Below are 25,383 nucleotides of genomic sequence, written 5' to 3'. Positions count from 1 at the left end.
TTGAGTGAGTTCTTGTTCTGGAAGAGGTCATCAAACGGATCCTTCCTCCCAGAGAACACACTTATCTTGACGCTGATTGTAAATTCCTGGGCCACTTTATTAGGGTCGAATGGTCTTGGTGAGAACTTAAATAGTTGGAGACACGTCACATTCTCCACCTCGCCAAAAGCGTGTCCCACATCGAACAAAGAGAAGGCCCCACATGTGACTGGGAATTGAGGCCAAATGGCTTTCTTTTTGTTCTTTAGGTCCTTAGTTAAACCGCCTTCAGAACAAGTCTGATAAGCGATTTCTCGGGCCAACAATTTATCTGGGATATACAAGGGTAGGACATGCGGAGGTGCAGTGCTTCCAAAAACTCGAATGTAGGTAAACCATTCTTCTCCAAACCATCTTGCTATGGAGGTGATATCGTTTTGTGCCTCGGGAGAGCACCTTGGGGGATCTTTATCATATATCATTCTATGCATGGGCAGTATGAGCCCATGGCAAATCTTGTAAAAATGGGGGGCAAACTGGGAGTCCCACAAGACTTTATGATAGACATGAATGGGCAATGGGTCCTGGGTAGTCCATTGCCAGCCCATAGTAGGGAATTTTGATACAAGACAGACATAATCCATTATATAGGCAGACAAATAGAAAGGAGGATAGAACCTTTGGGAGAAGGATCTCTTAGAACGGTAGTGGAGAACTGCCATGTATAGAGTGTCAGAAAGGATCTTGGCCCAATCTACTATCTCGGAGTTAGTCGCGGCATCAATTAACGGTAGCCATTCAGATGGAAATTTATTGATATCGGGCTTACCAAACAGCCTACAGAGCATGGCTGCAGCAAAACAATACGGAGAGGTAAGAGAACCAGTGCTATACATACCGTTCTTATCTTTTTTCAGTGGTTCATCCCTTTTTGACCATTCCTTGGTAGTGTCTGATAGGTCTGGATTCTCTGCTACGAACTTCCTAACAAAATCTGCATTGTAGGTCGTTTGTGGTTCAGGAAGGTGATACATGAGCTTCAGGTCTTGAGCCGCGAACGATCCCACGAGCCCATGTCTTTTGACTTTGAACTGCCTATGATGCAACTCCGCATCATCTAAAATCCACTTGATCATGTCTGTATAAGGTAGGATCTTCGGCCTTGCCGCTATTCTGTGGAGGAAAGAGCACGCTAGGTCGTCCAGGGATGCTTCTGAAGGACGTGATGCATCTGTGACAGCAGCAGTTGCCTTGATTATTCTAGGGTTCTCTTCTTCTAACAGCCTATACATGCCTTCCCATGTGGAAATTCCTGCATCTTTATTGCATGCGGTATCTGTGTAGAGGGGCGCCATCTCCTTGGTCTTTTCCCTTGTCTCTGAGCTCTGAGCTTTGTTCTTCTTCCCCATCTCGCTTATCGTTTCTGGTTGATTTTGCCTTCGCACTTTGCTCCTGCAGGTTATGAGTAAAATGGAAAGATTGATCAGAAAGGTGATGGGAGAGTTTTAAATTCAAGAGATAAATCAGATACGCCACCTTACGTGAAGCAAATCCGCATTAAGGCACGCATCTTTATGCCACTTAATAACTGACAACTAATTCATTACTAACATTAAAAGCGCATAATTTCCAAGTCAGGTTATAGTAAGTGGATTTTCTTTGGGTGGCGTGCTCAAAGGAGTCGTACTAAGGTGCTTTTAAGACTTGCCAACGTATCCTTGCATGTCGCGCGATCGCAAATGGTAGTGATCGCAACATCGCAGATCGCAATATCGCAGATCGCCACGATTCAAATGTTTGCCAACGTACCCTGCCTCATTTCTGCGATATGCGATCGCGCGATCGCAACATCGCAGATCGGCGGACTTGTAAGCTTCTCTTTATGGATGCTAGTGTATTGCGATGCCATGTTGTTCACTAACACCGAGGTGATGTGCATATTGGCTTTTAGAGGGGAAACGAAGGCGTTTCTTTAATTTTAGTGATGCGACCTTTAAGATTTGCTTTTATGGACACAGGTTTTAGGCTTAAGTTGTCCAAGAGACCCTTCCTAAGCTTATGATCGCAACTTCGAAAGAAATCTTTGTTTTTTCTGAAAATTAACTAAGGGTCCCCATTCATTCTAGCATCATGGCCGATACTAGTTTGAACGAGGGGGGTTGTTGCTGGCCACAACAATTGGCGATTCACTTGGGAGAACCAGTTATCTCTGCTCTTTTTCTATTGACGCTTTCAGATCTTCTCAATTCAGGGAATCCGAACTTTATTATAAAAAGATAAAAACAAGCAATACTTTAAAGCGTCAATGATGTTTTGTCTTCGCCCCATTCTATTCCAATTACCTGCATTCTCAGGTTGTTTTCGAGTTTAGATCAGTTATTACTTGGTCTTGTAAAACATAAAAATAAAGTGTTCTCTATGTATCAACCCCTTTTAAGAATGCTCCTTTGTCGTAGGTAGAGCCACTGCTGCCAGCAGGCGTCCATAGCCTCGACAGGGTTACCTATTATCCAGGAATGATCCTTTATCTTGCTTCAGGTTTTCGCAACTGCTTCAGAAGAATTATCCCTTTCTTGATGCTTTTTTTTTTTTTTTTTATTCTCTAAAGAACAATGTCTTGGTTTGGTGGCCAAATAATGACACAGTCATTCACTTGATTTACACTTTTGCTGAACAAGCTGGCTCGTGATGAGACCCCTTGTCTTTTGATCGCAACAATCTTGAGTCGTTGCCCTGTTTTGGTAGACAGTTTTGGCAAAGTCAGCAAGTTATAATATCTGTGATCATGATAAGTCGGCTCGTGATGAGACCTCTTATTCTTTGAGATATAGCATCTTTTTAGGTTATTCTCCTAAACGTTGCGTTTTCCTTTAGCAGGGAGGAAGTCAAATTCTCTTTCCTTAAGAAAGTTCTGGACGACAATGACAGGGCTACTTTTGATAATGGCTGTTTTCACAGAGAATCTTTATTCTAATATTGATACCTTTCATTGTGCTGATCTAAAACGAATTTCTCACCGAGATAGCCTTCTTTAAAATTTTATGGGGTTGAACTTAATATCATCTCCGGGTTAAAGATCTATTGACAATAAAGACTGAATTCCCACAAGCTTAGTTGTTAACAAGAGCTGAAATTCCAAAATCTTTAACAGAGACAAGGTTTCTTCAGTAAACGTCAAATACTGTTTAGCCAGAACAAACTTATTTGGGATAGGCAATTATTATCTAAGGTCATGTAGAGAATACAACTGACTTTGCCTATCAATTATTGGAAGCAAAACTAATAACCTAGCTAAACTACTCCTACTCCTACTCTAATTATATACAGGAAATAACTAGGTAAAATGATATTTCCAATGGAACCAGCGATTCATTATTATTCCTAGCCGTATGAATCTTCCAATCATTAGTAAAAAGAATTGAATTCCTCTTGGATCGAAATTGTTGGCTAGAGAATAATAACCCATAAACTCAATTGGAATTCTGCCTGGTTTTATTTTCTCATGATAGGTTCTTTCCAACTGGGTACCTATTGGATCATAGAAATTGAGATGGATTTCTTTTGTAGATCGGTGATCTTTCAATAGGAGGGATAACAAGCCAAATTGTGAAATGGGTTTCTTAATCTCGATGGCTTGTAACCCGTAGTTTGTTGACGTTAAGTTTTCAGCGATCTCGTTTGAAATGAAAGTGTTTATATATAAATCGCTGAAATCTAATCTATCAAAAATTTGAAAATTTAAACAGAAATTCGATTTTGTACAAGATGAACGCGAGTGAGAAAGGAATGATTGGGTATGTATACACATAGTGGTGTCGCATGTCTGGGAGTTACTTGTAACTTTTTTCTTTTCACAAGAACTGGCCGGGTTTTGTGAATCAGGACTTAAATCATGATTGCGAACAGGGATGGAGCTTTCTTCTTGGTATGAATCATAGATAGGAGCATCGTCTTGGATAGTAAAATTATTCAAATGAGATTTCGCTTTGAGATGAGGGTTAGATGGAATAGTTTCTGATTTAAGACGTTTCTTATGATCTGACCCTAGTTGAGTTACTTGTGACAATTCACTATCATCACAATTATCAAAGCAACTATCACGAAAGACTTTACAGTTTTCCCTTGGTTCCTCTTTTTCATTGTATATTTTCAGACAAGGGAGATGAGGCAGCTCTCGTTTGATATGAATCGTAGGCTATGTTAAAGTGGTCTCTTTGTTTTGGAAACCCAGTGATGTTTTGTTTGAATAACCCTTTGTTGGAATATACTTGATATCATGAGGGAGAAGATCGTCATTACTAAAAACATCGGGGTAAAGAGAAAAATGCGAATCTGGAACAATGCATTTAAAGACATCAAATAAATCTCGTTCATCAGATTCACTATAAGTATCGGGCCTTAGATCGTACCTTTTTGCGTCGATATTTTTTGAAAGAGAAACAAAAGGTGGATCTAACCTTGGCATCAGCATTTGTTGATCTGAGATGATATTGCCTAACTTTATGTTAAAGTCGTCTTCTGGTGCCAGGGTATTTTCCCTTTTAGTACTTTCGCCTTCGTTTTCTGATGGTAGAGCATGCAGAACTCCTAGACTAAATTCTGTTTGGTCAGGTACAGGAGGTAGGGAATCCTCATCGTAATCTGAAGGTTCTTCATCTGTGAGCTCATTCTCGAGATCATACTGTAGACATTTAAGGTGAAGTCGCATGTTGAAATCCCTTACGGGTTCGTCTTGTTTTCGCAGATAGTCGATTTCATTGTATACCTGGTCGTATTCATAGCAATCAAATTCCAAGATGAAAGTTCTAACGAATTGGTCCCAGCTGTGGACTGATGCAACTGGGAGGTTTCTGCACCATCTTCTAGCTTTCGCTGTGAATGTAAGAGTAAAAATCCTGCACAAAACGCCTTCGTCAATTTTTTGAATATCAGCATTTGAAACTTTTTGAATGAACTGTAGGGCGTGATGAAATGCAGAAGAATTATTCTCACCATTGAATTTTACCTGAGATAATAGCCTTACCACATGTGGTGGAGTGTTGGAAGAGGCAGGAACGTGGATGCAACTCCAGATGGGAATTTTGTAAGCAGACATTCTTTTCCAGGATTTCTAGTTTAAAAACATTCCAACAGACAATATGCTCAGGCCCTCCTTCTAGCGCCAGAAATGTTGAGGGCCCCGAAGTCGGGTCAACAACAAAGGGGATACCCACCCGGTCCGGAACCTGGTTGGCGGCTCCTTACCCGTTTGGAGTAGCGGGTTCGACTGGGGATAACGGGACCAGCTTCCCGATGCATGGGATGTGTATGTGTGTGTAAAGTTTGATTATGTTAGTTCTGAAGACATTCTATAACTACTGTAAATCTGACTTGCAAACTGACTCTAAGCTACTGTAATCTAATGGGAACAACACACAAGATCTACATAAACCCGGGATACATCTTTTCCATTATGCAACCTAGAAAGATTTCATACGATAACTGGTAATAAAGATTATTCAGCTATCATAAGAATATAAACCATTTAAGATGAACTGTTCTGCCTAAGAAGTTAAACAAAACAGTTGTGAAAAAGCACATTGCATAATCAAATCATTAGCATGTTAAGCATAAATCAATAAGTCCACCGTACAGAAGTGCCAAATGATAACCCATGTGTTCATACATTAACATGCAAACAATATCAGCTGTATATCGCTCTAGGAATACAAACAGGAATTAATCAAGAGATAAAAGTACCATTTATGACTAATTCTTACTCACAGACTTTAAGCAATAACGATCTATCTCTACTTGCTTCTATCATCTACCAAGAGTACAGAAGTGCAACATCAGTAGCAGACATTAAGACACAAACATAAATAAATCTCGATCCTTCCATTCATCAAAACCTCCTCTGAGGGTGCAGAAGTGCATGTTCCGAGGACAAGTTTTTGACAAATTTCTGGACCCTTCTCCAATGCAATGAGAAGGGTTGAAATACTACTATCTAATCCTAATAATAGTATTATTACAAAATTTAGGACACGGTTCTCAAATGACCGCCCTTTTTCTAATTCAGTAAAACAAAAAACAAGAAAAAACAACTTTCTAAATAAAATTACTTCTTAATTTGGTCTCTGAAATTGCAGTTTTCAAGCATGGGCTTGAGAAGAGTCGGTTGGCCGACTTCTGTGTTTAACTGTGCTGTGAAAATGGCATCCATAAGAGCTGGCGCTACTTTCTCAGCCGCGTTCATGATGCACCTTACTGTCATGCATTGGCTGTGGGGCTTAACTAAGTAAGTCCAGTAACTTTCCCAGTTTAGTCTAGCCAATGTCTGAATTGTCTTCCCGTTTGCCTGTGCCTTCTGCTTCCATTCTGCCTCTAGCTGTAACGCGCTTGGTAAGTATCCCGGGGTGGACTCTGAAATCAAATTGGCCCTGTGTAAATTTTCATTTACACAGTCGATAAGTATGCTTGCCTGTGTCGCCGCTGACTCTGCTGCCTGTTCCACCTGTGTGATTTGTTCATCCCACTTATTGAAGAGTAGTTCCTCATGATTCTCATTAATCTTGGGTGCCCTTGCTCTTTTCCCTTCCTCATCATTTTTCCAAGCCAGATATTCTGTTACTCTTCTGTTGGCTTGGTCATAGTCATTCCGCAATTCTACCACCTGGCTGGTGATCTTGTCGCTTAGCTCACAAAAATCCCTCCACTGTGATATTCTGCACACCATATCTTCCTGTTGCTGTAACAGTTGGTTGTTCAAGCTGATGGACTCTGAAATAAACTCTGTTAGCTTAGGCTCGTCTTTATGTATTTCTTGCACCGTCTGCGGCTGTTTTTCCTTTTCTTCAATACTTCTTTGATGGTTCACCTGCATCTGGCGAAAGTCTTCTTGTAGCTTTTCGAGCTGCTTGGAAGCTTCAGCGTTCTCATTGGCTTGTCGCAACTATTGTTGTAGCAGTTGTATTTCACTTTCACGTTCTTTTAGAAGTTGCTGAACTTCAGAGGCCTTGTCGATAGTTGCAGAAGCATATGCTCTAGCAATCTGAGACAATTTCGTGAGATTGTCTGTTGGATTGTTATTCGGGTCTTTCCACAAGACATCTAGGTGTTCAGCATTTTGAGACAGTGCGTCTTCAAGCTTCCTTTTCTTTCTTTGTCTCCTTACAACTGCCTTGTGCTTTGGACTGTAGAATACGTCCAGTGGAGGAATTTCTTCTACGCCGAGTAGAAGTTCTGAGGATGGAGCGATAGGAAGATGCTCCGTCTCTATGGCACTACCGACTATGGTCGAGACGACCTCTTGCATTACCTGTGTATTGCTCACAGGTGTCTTCGGGGCTTGATCTTCAAGATTTATTAGTTCATTGAAGGTCTCCCATTCTTTATCTAATTCTGCTGTAACCAGAGGTGCTTTGGTGACGGGAGGGGGAACTTCTCTTGGTGGCGAGGCGGCAACTTGCTGCTGAGCCATCGAACTTGACTGAGCCGTGTCTTTGATTGTTTCTTTGTTCTTCTCTTCTTTGTGCACAGACTCTTCAGGATTTTCAGACGTTTCTTTTATGGCGATGGAATTAGATCTGGAAGCGCTTGAATGTTCACTGAGGCTGACGATCGGAGTTGGTTCTCTGGTAGCCAGTCGCAGTCTTTCCAGTGGAATGTTAGACATCCTTCTTTCTCTATACAACGTGAATTTCCGGAGGTCGTCTGGGGACAACCTCAACTGAGCTTCTTGCAAAACTTCTTTGAGTGAGTTCTTGTTCTGGAAGAAGTCATCAAACGGATCCTTCCTCCCAGAGAACACACTTATCTCGACGCTGATTGTAAATTCCTGGGCTACTTTATTAGGGTCGAATGGTCTTGGTGAGAACTTAAATAGTTGGAGACACGTCACATTCTCCACCTCGCCAAAAGCGTGTCCCACATCGAACAAAGAGAAGGCCCCACATGTGACTGGGAATTGAGGCCAAATGGCTTTCTTTTTGTTCTTTAGGTCCTTAGTTAAACCACCTTCAAAACAAGTCTGATAAGCGATTTCTCGGGCCAACAATTTATCTGGGATATACAAGGGTAGGACATGCGGAGGTGCAGTGCTTCCAAAAACTCGAATGTAGGTAAACCATTCTTCTCCAAACCATCTTGCTATGGAGGTGATATCGTTTTGTGCCTCGGGAGAGCACCTTGGGGGATCTTTATCATATATCATTCTATGCATGGGCAGTATGAGCCCATGGAAAATCTGGTAAAAATGGGGGGCAAACTGGGAGTCCCACAAGACTTTATGATAGACATGAATGGGAAATGGGTCCTGGGTAGTCCATTGCCAGCCCATAGTAGGGAATTTTGATACAAGACAGACAGAATCCATTATATAGGCAGACAAATAGAAAGGAGGATAGAACCTTTGGGAGAAGGATCTCTTAGAACGGTAGTGGAGAACTGTCGTGTATAGAGTGTCAGAAAGGATCTTGGCCCAATCTAATATCTCGGAGTTAGTCGCGGCATCAATTAACGGTAGCCATTCAGATGGAAATTTATTGATATCGGGCTTACCAAACAGCCTACAGAGCATGGCTGCAGCAAAACAATACGGAGAGGTAAGAGAACCAGTGCTATACATACCGCTCTTATATTTTTTTAGTGGTTCATCCCTTTTTGACCATTCCTTGGTAGTGTCTGATAGGTCCGGATTCTCTGCTGCGAACTTCCTAACAAAATCTGCATTGTAGGTCGTTTGTGGTTCAGGAAGGTGATACATGAGCTTCAGGTCTTGAGCCGCGAACGATCCCACGAGCCCATGTCTTTTGACTTTGAACTGCCTATGATGCAACTCCGCATCATCTAAAATCCACTTGATCATGTCTGTATAAGGTAGGATCTTCGGCCTTGCTGCTATTCTGTGGAGGAAAGAGCACGTTAGGTCTTCCAGGGATGCTTCTGAAGGACGTGATGCATCTGCGACAGCAGCAGTGGCCTTGATTATTCTAGGGTTCTCTTCTTCTAACAGCCTATACATGCCTTCCCATGTGGAAATGCCTACATCTTTATTGCATGCAGTATCTGTGTAGAGGGGCGCCATCTCCTTGGTCTTTTCCCTTGTCTCTGAGCTCTGAACTTTGTTCTTCTTCCCCATCTCGCTTATCGTTTCTGGTTGATTTTGCCTTTGCACTTTGCTCCTGCAGGTTATGAGTAAAATGGAAAGATTGATCAGAAAGGTGATGGGAGAGTTTTAAATGCAAGAGATAAATCAGATACGCCACCTTACGTGAAGCAAATCCGCATTAAGGCACGCGTCTTTATGCCACTTAATAACTGACAACTAATTCATTACTAACATTAAAAGCGCATAATTTCCAAGTTAGGTTATAGTAAGTGGATTTTCTTTGGGTGGCGTGCTCAAAGGAGTCGTACTAAGGTGCTTTTAAGACTTGCCAACGTATCCTTGCATGTCGCGCGATCGCAAATGGTAGTGATCGCAACATCGCAGATCGCAATATCGCAGATCGCCACGATTCAAATGTTTGCCAACGTACCCTGCCTCATTTCTGCGATATGCGATCGCGCGATCACAACATCGCAGATCGGCGGACTTGTAAGCTTCTCTTTATGGATGCTAGTGTATTGCGATGCGATGTTGTTCACTAACACCGAGGTGATGTGCATATTGGCTTTTAGAGGGGAAACGAAGGCGTTTCTTTAATTTTAGTGATGCGACCTTTAAGATTTGCTTTTATGGACACAGGTTTTAGGCTTAAGTTGTCCAAGAGACCCTTCCTAAGCTTATGCTCGCAACTTCGAAAGAAATCTTTGTTTTTTTTGAAAATTAACTAAGGGTCCCCATTCATTCTAGCATCATGGCCGATACTAGTTTGAACGAGGGGGGTTTTTGCTGGCCACAACAGGAGGTTGTCCACCTCCTTAACTCCTCCAATCAGTCAAAGATCCCCACTCTATCTCTCATCAACTCGGTGTCATTGGCAACAAAGTAGGCCGAGTTCATTGGAAATTGAGCAAGTGCAAGTCAAGGAAGATCTAGATCCACCTATTCTCGAGTTAGGGAGACAAATATCCCTATTTTCTAGGGATATGGTATCTCCACTTTTTATAAATACACATGCTAAGGAGATCATTAGGATTCAAAGTTTTATTATAGCTAAGAGTCCATTGAGCTAAAGAACATGTGACTGCTATTTTGATGATGTATTTTACATTACTGGGATGATAATGTTAGGTCCAAATGACAAAACCTCCTTTCTATATATAGGAATCTAAGGGGTCACAATATAATTAGAGCCGACATAACAATAATAATGCAAGGGAACAATAATAACAATAGTGTGCTTCTATGGGGCATAATAATAACAATATGGGGACAACATGGCATAACACTAATAATAAGGGGCTACAATGACAATAATAATAAGGGAATACACTATTATTATAGGGACCTAACATGCCCCTCTGCTTAAAAAAAGTGTTTTCCTAAATGCTTGAGTAGTTTTGGATGCTTCTGTATAAAATTCTCATCCTCCCATGTGGAATATTCATCGAATAAGTTCTTCCACTCGATGAGATACTCTAAAATTGATCGACTTCATAGCTTAATTTTTTATTTTTGTGACTGCTTCAAGTTGTAATATGAATTTTCCTTCCTTGTCAAGTTATGGAAATATTGTTTGAATTGGGAGCTTGTCACCTATAATCTTTTTTAAGCATGACACATGGAAAACTGGGTGCACTCGGGAAGATCCAGGAAGCTCCAATTTGTATGCCATAGTACCAATATTTTGTAACACCTTGTAGGGACCATAGTAGTTTGGTGATAATTTATTATCCTTCTTAGCTTGCTTGAGGGACATTTGTTTTAATGGTTGAAGTGGTAGAAATATCCAGTCACCTACATCAAAAATTCTTTCCCTATGATGTTAATCTGCCTGTTGTTTCATTCTATTATGTGCCAAAGTGAGGTTATCCTTTAAGAGTTGGAGAAGTTGTTGTTGATGCTCGATGTGATCTTCCACTGCTTGAACCTGTTGTGGTCACCAACAACCCCCCCTCTTTGTTTGATATTAGCAATAACACCAAGCAAATGGGGACCCTTAACAAAAAATCCAAAAAACATTTTATCAAAATTTTTGTATTTTAACTCCATAAAGCTGTATTGCATCGCGAGAAGAGAGTGAAACGTTTTCCTATGCGCATAATAAGCTGCGAAGAAGCGACACGAAATTCATCTCATCGCTTATATTGTGAAGCGCTCTTAAATGAAAAACTTAAGGAATCGCCGACGGCCGATATGCGACGTCGCATATCGCAACATCGCATAAACAACACACAATGATTGAATGATTAAGTGCGATCTGCGATATTGCGATCTACGATATTGCGATCTGCGATGAATGCGATCATCAATTACTACGATGACACATCTTGACGACGTAACCCTCGATACTGCGATGCGAGTCACAGAAATCACTCATCGCAAAATTTCCTCGACACAGTGTTCAAGGAAAGCTGTCTGTAGACTAAAATTGGGCGCGCGCCTTAAAAGAAATTAATGATTGTACGCCAAAGTATCCAAGAAGGATTGCGTTGTGTTTTTCGAAGAGTCAGTTCATTATGAGTGTCATGATTATGCATTCATTAGAGCTTAAAGCTTTCATGTCAATCTTTTCGTCATTACTCTTTTCCTTTGCGTAAACTGTAAGACAACAACTAAAATAAAGCAATGTGCATGAAACATCTAAGGAAAAGGGGAAAGCGTCAATACTCGGAGAACAAAGAAGAGATGCCTTCGCAAACGGATGCCGCATGCAGCAGGACCACGGATTCCAGAGTATCACTCAACAGATACTGATGTCAATAGGCCATCCAAAACTCAGAGTCAAAGGCGCACAAAAGCAGCATGTTTACAAAAGATCCTGAAGCTTAGACTGGGTAAAGCAAAAAGAAAAACGCTAAAGAGGGAAAACGCACCAGAAAATCCTGGAACAAAATACGGAAGCAGTTTTCAATGCAAAAAATTGTTCAGAGAGCAAAGTCCCTAACTTATTCAGTCATTCGCAAGGCCGGAAACCGAAATAGCAACAACACAAACAGTTTGAGAGAAATTTGGGTTATTACCAAGTATACACATAGTGAATACACCAAGCCAGAGGAAGATTTTCGAAAATATCTTCTAGTTTGTCAGAAAGCGGTGCCAGCTCTTGATTTTTCTATTTTCATAGCTCAAACAAAAGGAGAAGACAACCAGCCAACTCTTCCCAGGCGAATGTTGCATTGCTTACAACACTAAGGAGCAAATATAGAAACGGTTAGAAATTAGATTCAATTTTTAGAAATAAATTTGCTTTAGTAGAAGGGCGGTCATTTTAAACCGTGTCCTAAATTTATGTAATTAAGATTAATTAGTTAGCAGTATTTAAACTCTTCTCAGGCATTTGGAGAAGGATCCGCAAATTTGTCAAAAAACTTGTCCTCAGAACATGCACTTTTGCACCCTCGGAGGGGGTTTTTGATGAATGGATGGATCGAGATTTATCAATGTTTGCATTTAATGTCTGTTACTGATGTTGCACTTTTGTACTCTTAGTAGATGTTAGAACAAGTAGAGATAAATCGTTTTTGCTTGAAGCTTATGAATGGAACCAGTCATAAATGGTACTTTTATCTCTTGACCAATTTCTGCTTATATTCTTAAAGTGATATGCAGTTTTCGGTTGTTTATATGTTAATGCATGAATGTGTGGGTTACCATTTGGCACTTTTGTATGGTGGAGTCATTTATTTGTGTTTAATATATGAATAACTTATTATGCAATATGCTATTCACAACTGTTTTGCTAACTTTTTATGCAGAATGGTTTATCTTAATTGATTTCTATTCTTATGATAGCTGAATGATCTTTATTACCAGTTATTGTTCGAAATCTCTTTAGATCGCATAATAGAAGAAATACACCCCGGGTTAGCGTAGATTAGATGTGTTGTTTCTCATTAGAATACAATAGCATAGAGTTAGTTTAGAAGTTTGAATTAAATTAGCTTTAAATACTCCTAGATCAGCATCATCCAACTCTACACACACACACACCCCTTAGATTGGGAAACTGGTCCCATTATCCCTAGTCAGACCCGCTATACCAAACGGATAAGGATCTGCCAACCAAGGTCCGGACTGGGTGGGTATCCCCCTTGTTGTCGACCCGATTTTCGGGGCTTCAACATATTTGGCGCTAGAAGGAGGGCCGAACTATGAATGACACCTAAATCAAAATCTAAATACCATTCTGAGAGTAAATCGCCCTCATCAACTCCCCCGACTTCCCTAGTACGTTTAAATCCAGAGTCAGAAGTCGCTCGAGTATCAACCGCTGCTACATACCCTAATATTTCAGACCAATTTACCATTGAACCCTCTGAAGTTCAAACTCTGATTCGCAAACTCCAGGGATTTTCTATTTTTACTCAGAGGTCTGATAAATCTCAAAGCAGCGTGACTTCGCAGTATAATCCTGCTCATCCCCTGACCAGATTAAAGAGTGAAAAATTTGGCATCCAGCCAACTGAATTCCCTCTCCCCACCAGGAAAAGAGCAAGGAAAACACCACCAGAGTCTGACAGTGAGACTCTTTCATCTACGTCGTCCATTTCAACTCCCTCACTGCGAAGTCAACCACCCACATCTTCATTCAAAACCACTCATCCATCTTCCACAACCCCTCCTCTTCAATCATCAAAGATCATAATATCTTCATCTTCCCAGCATCAGGGATCATCCTCTGCACTTTCATTTACTAGCAGCTCAACGATGGCCCAGTCTCCATAGAACAATCCTGGGGCAGTTTTAATGCCTCCACCCCTGAGCCAAATACGGCCCATCCTGAGAAATGGCTACCCAAGTTCAATCCAGAAGCAGGCATGTTAGCTGAAGAGCATATTAATAATTTCATGCTTTCTGTTAATCTCAACGGAGTTACCAACGAGGATGCTGTCGTCCGGCTTTTTCCCTACACAATGCAAGGAACAGCCGGGTCATGGTACTTTTCATTACCTTCCGGGTCTATCACAAGTTGGGACATTTTTCAAAGTCAATTCCTTACCAAGTTTGGTGATGACAGATCAACGACGATGTTAATCAATGACCCATCCAATCTCAAAGCCGAGGCTAGAGAACCCATCAAAGATTTCAATTTACGGTTCAATAAAATCCTCAACAAAATTCCTGCTGCTTCCCAGCCCAGTGAAGAAGTAAGATGTGAATGGTACATTACAGCCTTACCATCAAACTTGGCAATCTTCGTGGATAGGGAAAATAAGACAACCTTAGTTGAAAACTTGACAGAGGCGATAACAGTAGAGAAACATGTAGTAGCCCTGGAAAAAAGATCTGCGATAGAGGAACGCAAATCTAAGAAAGTCTCCTACAAGGAAGACCCCAAGAAGAAACAAACGAAAGATCCTTTCGATTTGGAAGGATTACAAAAAGTGTTAAAAACCATGTCCAATGAGATGATTGACATAAAAAAACAAGTAGCAGAAACTTCTTCAAAAAAGCCCTACAGAGCTTTTAAAAGAAATCCTTCAATGGATGTGAAACCACCCAACGCTATCTCAAACGTCGAATCCGAAGAAGAGGAAGAAGAAGAGAATACCACTGAAGGGCAGAATGATGATGAAGAAGTTGTGGAACTACAAGGAATGTGGGATTTCATCCTCCCGCAAGAAGAAGATCAAGAAGTATTTCCGGTTAGCACACGAAGCAAAAATCAACTTGATCCTCCCCAAACTACCCCTAAGCAGAAGGGCGCAAGCCCTGCAGCAAAAGATAAAGTCGAAACAAAGAAAACGAACGCTAAAGCGAATCAATCTAGCCCAGTCCAATCAGATCAAACACCTCCATCAAGAACACTGATTGTGTCGGATGAAATGGAGTACAACATTATTGATGACATGAAAAAGACTAGGGCTAATATCACTCTTTATGAGTTGAGCAAATTGAAAAATCAACAGAAGATAATGATGAAAGAATTACATGCCGTGCCTACTACATCTTTGCCTACAGCTGTAGCTTTCCACAACATGGGAAGACCTCCAACCAACACGATCAATAAGGTTGACCCAAATGACATCGCCTTGATTGGAGGAAGATCAAGGTCTCACACTCCCCCTTTTCTTCTCACTTATGAAATTTTCAACAAAAACGTGCACAATAGTTTGGTAGATTCTGTTGCTTCAACGAATATTTTACCCAGATCAATATGTGCCAAGTTGAATGTTCAACCGCAAAATTCCGCAGTGCGCATAGTTCAGCTTGATCGATCTCAAGTCGAAGTGATTGGTGAACTTAATCAAGTGACCATAAGATTGTTGTCTAACCCGAAGGTATGTCAGGTTATTGACATTCTAGTAGCTGATATCCCTGAATTTTATGGCTTAATTCTTAGCAGGGATTGGTCCGAAAAGCTACATGGATACTTCTCAACCGACTGGTCGCACATGTGGTTACCCTACAACGGTAAACCGAACCAAATAAAGGTTGAACGAGAGTTACACCAGAAGTACATAGTAACGGAATTGGAGGGAGAAAATGAAGCAATAGCATACAACAGCAGTATCATAGGCAATTACTCGGTAGATTCTTTCCTTGGCAATTTCAATGCTCATACCTCACCTTACTTAGAAAATTCAGTTTTGTCCCAAGTCGAAATTTTTTCCCAAACTGATAATTCAAAGTGTGTTAATTTTTTAGATAACCCTGTAAATACATCTTTGTTTTGGAAATTATATTTTGATGGCTCTAAATCTAACGAGGGAGCAGGAGCAGGATGCGTTCTGATTAGCCCAGACGGAAATAAGACCATGCTTACGTGCAGACTTGAATTCGATTGCACAAACAATTCAGCGGAATACGAGGCCTTGGTGCAAGGCCTATACAAAGCAATCAGGTTGAACGTTAAGTACCTTCAAGTCTTCGGAGACTTTGAGATTGTCGTCAAACAGGTACGTAACACCATACATTGCCTATCAGGTCATTTGAAGCACTATCAATCTTTAGTACAAGATCTGACTGCACATTTCATAGCATTCAATATTTCGTCAATCCCAAGACTCCAAAATGCGAGCGCAGACCTGTTAGCTAACGTAGCCTCTAGACTTATTCCCTCCGAAGATTTTAGTCCAGATAGATTCTCAATAGAATTAATCTTTAGACCATCCATCCCTGACAACATTACAAACTGGAGAGTATTCAATGACGATCCTGACATTGTAAATTTCCTCACTTCTGAAGGATCCTACTCCAGTCAAATAATTGACGAAGACCATCATGATCAACAAATACAACAAAATAGCACTGATAATGCTATACCTAAATCGGTGGTTAAGTTAGAAGACTTATATGATTTGAAAAGTCGGTTTAAAAGGTCTACCAATTCTAAGCTCTACAGTTCGACTCTGAACTACGAATTAGTAAACCTAGGAACTGATGAGAAACCACAAAACGTTAATCTAGGCCACGGCTTAGCCCCTGAAGAAAAATTAGCATATATCCGTCTTTTGAGACAATATAAAAATGTTTTTGCCTGGAATTACGATGAGCTGAAGACATACGACACTTCTATCATTCAACATACTATCCCTATGATTGACAATGAAAAACCTGTCCAACAGAAACTCAGAAAAATCCACCCCAATTTAGAAAATCAGATAAAAACTGAGCTAAATAAGTTGTTGAGAGCTAGAATAATTTTCCCCGTCAGACATTCCAAATGGGTCTCCAATATGGTATCTGTTAGAAAGAAAAACGGAGATATTAGAATTTGCATCGATTTCCGAAATCTCAACAAAGCTTGTCAAAAAGACAATTTTCCCCTCCCACCTATGGAGCAGATATTACAGGCAGTAGCAGGCTCAGAATTAATGTCTTTTTTGGATGGATTTTCAGGATACAATCAAGTGCTGGTACATCCCGATGATCAGTTAAGAACCAAATTCTGAACTAAATGGGGCACATACGCATATCGGAATATGCCATTTGGTTTGATCAATGCCAACGCTACATTTCAGAGAGCCATGGACATCGCATTCAAAGGTTTAGTCAATAAATCTGTAGTGATTTACCTGGATGATATAACAGTGTACTCCAAGAAGCGAAGCGACCATCTCAAAGACTTAAAACAAATCTTTCAACGATGTTTAAGGTATGGGATTTCACTTAACCCAAAGAAATCTTTTTTCGCGTTAAGTGAAGGAAAACTTCTAGGATTCATAGTGTCAAAATCTGGTATTCACATTGAACCTGACAGAATCAAAGAAATTTCTGAAATATACATGCCTCATAACAAAAAAGCCATGCAATCTTTCCTTGGTCAGATCAATTTTGTGAAGAGATTTGTCCCAGACTTCTCACGTATTGTTTCTCCTTTGCAAAATATGATTAAAAAGAATTCAAATTTTAAATGGGGTCAAGATGAGCATGAAGCATTCAACTTGATCAAACAAGCTATCATTAACGCTCCATCTTTAGCGACCCCGAATTTTTCAGAATCTTTTATCTTATACACATTTGCCTCAGAGAAATCTTATGCCGCAATTCTAACTCAAGCAAATCAAGAGAAAGCGGAAGCTCCAATCGCATTTTTTAGCTCGAATTTACAAGGTGCTGAACTCAACTATTTAGACGTGGAGAAACAGGCATATGCTGTTTTCAAAGCGATCAAATATTTCAGACCTTTCTTACTTAAAGCCCATACTAAGGTCATAGTACCGTTTCCAGCGGTAAGAAACCTTCTGATACAGAAGGATGTGGGCGAAAAAAGAGCAAATTGGATCACTGCTTTACAAGAATACGATCTTGAGATCAAACCAGCAAACATTTTAAGAGGTCAAGGCTTCTGCAAAATGTTGGCTGGAGCATCGCAAATTCCTGAGGATTCATCTGAAGAGGTACATACGTATGAGGTAAGCCTATACGATGCAGAATCATTATATGCTGACACCATTTATTATCTTAAGAACGGGTATGCTCCATCACACCTGGATCACACCAAGAAAAGAGCTCTGAGATTGAAAGCTAAACAATACCAGCTCATAAATGATGTTCTGTTTAAAAGGAATTACGATTCTGTGCTTCTTAAGTGTCTTGAGAAAACTGAAGCCGAAAAGGTTTTGCAGGAACTCCACGATGGACCAGCAGGCGGACACTATTCTGGAGACGCTACTGCACATAAAATCTTACGTGCAGGATATTATTGGCCCACGCTGTTCAAAGACTCACACAGTTACGTGAGGAAATGCTAAGTCTGCCAGACTGCTGCAGGGAAACAAAAGAAACCGTCCATGCCACTACAGCCGGTTAACATCAAGCAACCATTCAGTCAGTGGGGCTTGGACATAATAGGTGAGATCATTCCTCACTCTTCTAAGCAGTATAGGTACATCCTCACGGCAACAGATTATTTTACTAAATGGGTAGAAGCTGTTCCTCTCAAGACAGCTAATTTTGAAAACATTATTGAATTCATAGATCAATTTATAATCACTAGGTTTGGATTGCCAACGGCCCTAATGTTTGATAATGCTTCATAGTTTTCTAGAAATACAATGACTGAGTTTGCACTTAAAAGAGGGTTCAAACTGAAATATTCGGCCAACTACTATCCGCAAGGTAATGGATTGGCTGAATCAACAAACAAAAACTTGATCAGGATTATTAAAAGAACAGTCGACCAAAACCAAAAGAATTGGCACAAAGCATTGGTAAATTCTTTATGGGCAGATAGAATAATGAAGAAAGCTTCAATCGACACTTCTCCCTTTAATTTAGTTTATGGGAAAGAAGTGGTTCTTCCAACTCACTTATGTTGGCATTATGATGCATGTGTTGTACTTGATGGCAAACAACTCATAGAAGATCAACTCACTTATATATATCTAGATGAATCTACGGAAGAGATATCAGATGAAAATTCTCAGTATGACAAGTCCAAAGGGGGAGATTGTTGGCATTATGAGACAAGTGTTGTCCTTGATGGCAAATCACACAAATGATAAATTATAGTGCAACAAATTTATTTGATAAGTTATAGTGCAACAAAGTTTCCTTCATGTAGAGAAAAGTTCACGCACTTTTATGCAGAGAAAAGTTTATTCCATGTAGAGAAAAGTTCACACACTTTTATGCAGAGAAAAGTTTATTCCATGTAGAGAAAAGTTCACGCACTTTTATGCAGAGAAAAGTTTATTCCATGTAGAGAAAAGTTCACGCACTTATATGCAGAGAAAAGTTTATTCCATGTAGAGAAAAGTTCACGCACTTATATGCAGAGAAAAGTTTATTTCATGTAGAGAAAAGTTCACGCACTTTTATGCAGAGAAAAGTTTATTTCATGTAGAGAAAAGTTCACGCACTTTTATGCAGAGAAAAGTTTATTTCATGTAGAGAAAAAGTTCACGCACTTTCATGCAAGGAAAAGCGCGTATATGTTGGAGAACTTACCTTTGGTCCATGGTAGTTAGTCCTTGGTATTTGAACCTATGGTTTTGGACCATGGTACCTCGTCAGAAGTGTTGATCCCAAGTATTGGGTTCGTGGTATTGGTTTATTATGGTTTTGGTCCGTGGTATTGCATGTAGAGAAAAGTTCACGCACTTTCATGCAAGGAAAAGCGCGTATATGTTGGAGAACTTACCTTTGGTCCATGGTAGTTAGTCCTTGGTATTTGAACCTATGGTTTTGGACCATGGTACCTCGTCAGAAGTGTTGATCCCAAGTATTGGGTTCGTGGTATTGGTTTATTATGGTTTTGGTCCGTGGTATTGCATCCAAAAGTGTTGATCTCACGCACTTTCATGGTTGGTTCATGGTATTAGTCCGACAGTTTTTGATCCTATGGTTTTGGCTCGTGGTATTGCATCCAAAAGTGTTGATCTCACGCACTTTCATGGTTGGTTCATGGTATTAGTCCAACAATTTTTTGATCCTATGGTTTTGGACCGTGGTATTGAGAAAGGACTAAGGCTATAAAAGAGGAAGGAGATCATTTGGCAAAGCATCATCTGAATTATTGAATATCTGATAAAGTGTTAGATCTGGAATACTGTGATTGGGTTATGGTGCAGATCTGGATCTGAGCTAAAGAGGGATCTCATCGGTTGATGGAGAACAAGATCTAAGGATAGATCGGGATCAAATGGTTTGAAATGAACTATCTCTACATATTTGATTATGCTTATTCTAGATCTGTATACTGACGCTTGTAATGATCTGAACTGGGTATAACTTGAGTTTGAAATCGCTGCAAGTCATGTTTGAATATTTATAGATCTGTACGCGGGTTGGCTTTGGTGTAAGCGCGTATGTATGCAGGTTTGGTTCATTGTAGTAGCGTATACAATTTGAGCTATGATATTTGAAGTCACAGGTGGTTCAGGTTGTTGATGGGTTCTGATGACAGTTTAAAGGTGTCAGTATTCTGCATATCCTGTTTGGTTGATTGTGTTTAGCTTCAGTATTGATGGATGAGAACTAATATTGGATCAGGATCATAATGGCTCATATTTATGTGATCTGATGGACTAGATCTGGGTGATAACACATATATTATCCTTGTATATGTATTGATCTAGTGATTCAGAAGATTGATTGATTATGTGCTTCAATGATATTAATGGGTCCAGTATGAAAATTGGATGAAATGTGGCCTTTCAGACTATGTGTTGTGCTTCAGGAGTATCCAGTATGAAAATGTATGAAACGTGGTACCTGGAGGAGAGAAGATTGTAGGCCGGCACCTACGTACTAGTATCTTAGCTAGTACAAGAGATAAGGGGGTGGCAGCTCCCTTCTAGTAGCAGTTGAAAACTTTGGAGCATTGTAGCAGGTAGCAGCCTACGTACTAGTAAATGGATCGGCTAGTACAAGAACTATGGGGGTTGTAGCTCCCTTCCAGGAAAGACTGGAGAACGAGAGAGGGTTGTAGCTCTCTGCAGGTAGAAGCCTGCGTACTGGTATAAGACTGCACTAGTACAGAAATATTGTAAAAGGATTTTCTTATTAAGAAGAAGATTGAGATGACTTGCAGCAGGTGGTTTTCTCCCACATTGGGTTTCCACCTTATATCATGGTGTTCATGTGTGTGGCTTATGTGTGATGATCTGTTCTATTTTATTGCACCTGTTTACTGGTTGATAATGTTCTAATGCACTCATTAAGGATCAACTAACTGAATCATAAGAAGTTGTGGAAGTAGCATATATGAATCTGAATATGGAAATGAAAAAGTTTTATTGATGTGATAATACTGATTCACCCCCCCCCTCTCAGTATTATTTCCAACAACTTAGTCATCCCCTCTTTGTCTTTAGTACAACACATCGATGAGGTATCTACCTCCTCCATACAACTAAGACAAATGGAAATAATTAAATTAGAAGAACGACGAGAACAAGCTAAGAAAACCCACTCTCATCACCAAGCGCTGATAAAATCCTCTTTTGACTCAAGCATAATGACCAGAAAGAATTTTCAGATGGGAGATTTAGTTTTGAAATGGGATAAGGCTCATGAAGAAAAGGGCAAACATACGAAATTTCAGAAACTGTGGCTTGGTCCTTTTCAGATTGTAGAAGTCATAGGCCCATCGACGTTTGTGTTGCAGGATTTAGTAGGTAGAAGAGATTCTTTGCCTGTTAGTGGATAGATTCTTAAAATATATTTTCCATAGAAGATCACTCTTCTATTTTTGTAGGATAGTTTTAGTTTTTTTGTTTGTTTTTTTTTTTTTTTCTTCTTTCTTATAAATAAAACCGGTTGTAGATGGTCACTAAAATGGTTCATGAAAAAGACACCAATTCTCTATCAGATTTTGAGCTTTTCGCTTGTACAAGTAGAAATTTTTTTCGAAAAATCTGATCTTTATTATTGACAGGTAGAGTTAACTTTAGCCTAGACATGATACTAGTTTCAAACTCCAAAAAATTTGATGAAAGCAACCTTTGGTAAGAAATTGTTTTATATCAGCACAATGAAAGGTATCAATAATAAAATAAATATTCTCTGTAAAGCTGCTGTTTTCAAACTCTATTATTGTCGTCCAGAGCTTTCTTAAGAAAAAAAAATGACTTCCTCCCTGCTAAAGGAAATCACAGCATTCAGAGGAACAATCCGAGAAAACACTGTATCTCAAAGAATAAGAGGTCTCATCACGAGCCGGCTTATCATGATCACAGATATTATAACTTGCTGACTTTGCCAATACTGTCTACCAAAACAGGGCAACGACTCAAGATTGTTGCAATCAAAAGACAAGGGGTCTCATCACGAGCCAACCCTTTAAGCAAAAGTGTAAATCAAGTGAATGACTGTGTCATAATTTGGCCACCAAACCAAGACATTGTTCTTTAGAGAATAAAAAAGGAAAAAGTGTCAAAAAGGGTTTTCCTCTGAAAAGTTGTAAATAGCCTTAAGCAGGATAAAGGATTATTGCAGGGTAACAGGTAACCCTGTCGAGGCTATGGACGCTTGCGGGCAGCAAAGGCTCTACCTACGACAAATGAGCATATTTTAAAAGCCAACACGCAGAGAAGACCTTATTTTATCTTTAAAAGACCAAGTAATGTCTGGTGTGAATACAAGAACTAAGCCTGAGGAAACAAACAATTGGAATATGAAAAGGTTGAGACGAAGTATCGTTGATAGGATAAGGCATAATGTACTCTATCTGTCCATAACAAAATTTAGACATATGAAAATTTTTCTGCTTCGGAAGTTGAAATTCAGTAGAAAAGCAGAGATAACTGGTTCTTCACAGTGAATCGCCATTGTTGTGGTCACCAACAACCCCCCCTCTTTGTTTGATATTAGCAATAACACCAAGCAAATGGGGACCCTTAACAAAAAATCCAAAAAACATTTTATCAAATTTTTTGTATTTTAACTCCCTAAAGTTGTATTGCATCGTGAGAAGAGAGTGAAACGTTTTCCTATGCACATAATAAGCTGCGAATAAGCGACACGAAATTCATCGCATCGCTTATATTGTGAAGCGCTCTTAAATGAAAAACTTAAGGAATCGCCGACGACCGATATGCGACGTCGCATATCGCAACATCGCATAAACAACACACAATGATTGAATGATTAAGTGCGATCTGCGATTTGCGATCTGCGATATTGCGATCTGCGATGAATGCGATCATCAATTCCTGCGATGACACATCTTGACGATGTAACCCTCAATACTGCGATGCAAGTCGCAGAAATCACTCATCGCAAAATTTCCTCGACACAGTGTTCAAGGAAAGCTGTCTGTAGACTAAAATTGGGCGCGCGCCTTAAAAGAAATTAATGATTGTACGCCAAAGTATCCAAGAAGGATTGTGTTGTGTTTTTCGAAGAGTCAGTTCATTATGAGTGTCATGATTATGCATTCATTAGAGCTTAAAGCTTTCATGTCATTCTTTTCGTCATTACTCTTTTCCTTTTCGTAAACTGTAAGACAACAACTAACATAAAGCAATGTGCAGGAAACATCTAAGGAAAAGGGGAAAGCGTCAATACTCGGAGAACAGAGAAGAGATGCCTTCGCAAACGGATGCCGCATGCAGCAGGACCGCGGATTCTAGAGTATCACTCAACAGATACTGATGTCAATAGGCCATCCAAAACTCAGAGTCAAAGGCGCACAAAAGCAGCATGTTTACAAAAGATCCTGAAGCTTAGACTGGGTAAAGCAAAAAGAAAAACGCTAAAGAGGGAAAACGCACCAGAAAAGCCTGGAACAAAGAACGGAAGTAGTTTTCAATACAAAAAATTGTTCAGAGAGCAAAGTCCCTAACTTATTCAGTCATTCGCAAGGCCGGAAACCGAAATAGCAACAACACAATCAGTTTGAGAGAAATTTGGGTTATTACCAAGTATACACATAGTAAATACACCAAGCCAGAGGAAGATTTTCGAAAATATCTTCTAGTTTGTGAGAAAGCGGTGCCAACTCTTGATTTTTCTATTTTCATAGCTCAAACGAAAGGAGAAGACAACCAACCGACTCTTCCCAGGCGAATGTTGCATTGCTTACAGCACTAAGGAGAAAATATAGAAATGGTTAGAAATTAGATTCAATTTTTAGAAATAAATTTGCTTTAGTAGAAGGGCGGTCATTTGAAACTGTGTCCTAAATTTATGTAATTAAGATTAATTAGTTAGCAGTATTTAAACCCTTCTCAGGCATTTGGAGAAGGGTCCGGAAATTTGTCAAAAAACTTGTCCTCAGAACATGCACTTTGGCACCCTCAGAGGGGGTTTTTGATGAATGGATGGATCGAGATTTATCAATGTTTGCATTTAATGTTTGTTACTAATGTTGCACTTTTGTACTCTTAGTAGATGGTAGAACAAGTAGAGATAAATCGTTGTTGCTTGAAGCTTATGAGTGGAACCAGTCATAAATGGTACTTTTATCTCTTGACCAATTTCTGCTTATATTCTTAAAGTGATATGCAGTTTTCAGTTGTTTATATGTTAATGCATGAATGTGTGGGTTACCATTTGGCACTTTTGTATGGTGGAGTCATTTATTTGTGTTTAATATATGAATAACTTATTATGCGATATGCTGTTTACAACTGTTTTGCTTAACTTTTTATGCAGAATGGTTTATCTTAATTGATTTCTATTCTTATGATAGCTGAATGATCTTTATTACCAGTTATTGTTCGAAATCTCTTTAGATCGCATAATAGAAGAAATACACCCCGAGTTAGTGTAGATTAGATGTGTTGTTTCTCATTAGATTACAATAGCATAGAGTTAGTTTAGAAGTTTGAATTAAATTAGCTTTAAATACTCCTAGATTAGCATCATCCAACTCTACACACACACACACCCCTTAGATTGGGAAACTGGTCCCATTATCCCTAGTCGCACCCGCTATACCAAACGGATAAGGAGCTGCCAACCAAGGTCCGGACCTGGTGGGTATCCCCCTTGTTGTCGACCCGATTTTCGGGGCTTCAACAGAACCTTATATTTTTCTCTTAAATATGATGTGATGGATGGTGGATGATATCCATAAAGTGGCATAAATGGGGTCATTTTTGCTGCAGTATGCAAGGAAGTGTTATACCACCATTCAACCAGAGGCAACCACTTGACCCATTGTGTTTGTTTTTTATATACAAAGCAACGAAGGTATCATTCCAAACATTTGTTCACTATAGTTTGGCCATCAGATTGGGTATGATAAGATGAGCTATGATCTAATTAAGTACCTAGACAAGAAAATAATTATGTCCAAAAATTTCCAGTGAAAATGTGATCTCTGTCACTTAGAATAATCTTTGGGTTTCCATGTAGCTTTTGAATTGTTTCCATAAATGTAGTAGCAACTGTACTGGCTTTAAATGGATAAGATAATG

The sequence above is a fragment of the Pinus tabuliformis genome, chromosome 6 (genome assembly GCF_031772625.1).
Source record: "Pinus tabuliformis cultivar Carrire ecotype Pingquan chromosome 6, CPIR1, whole genome shotgun sequence".
NCBI lineage: Eukaryota > Viridiplantae > Streptophyta > Pinopsida > Pinales > Pinaceae > Pinus > Pinus tabuliformis.
Note: the sequence above shows the minus strand (reverse complement) of the source record.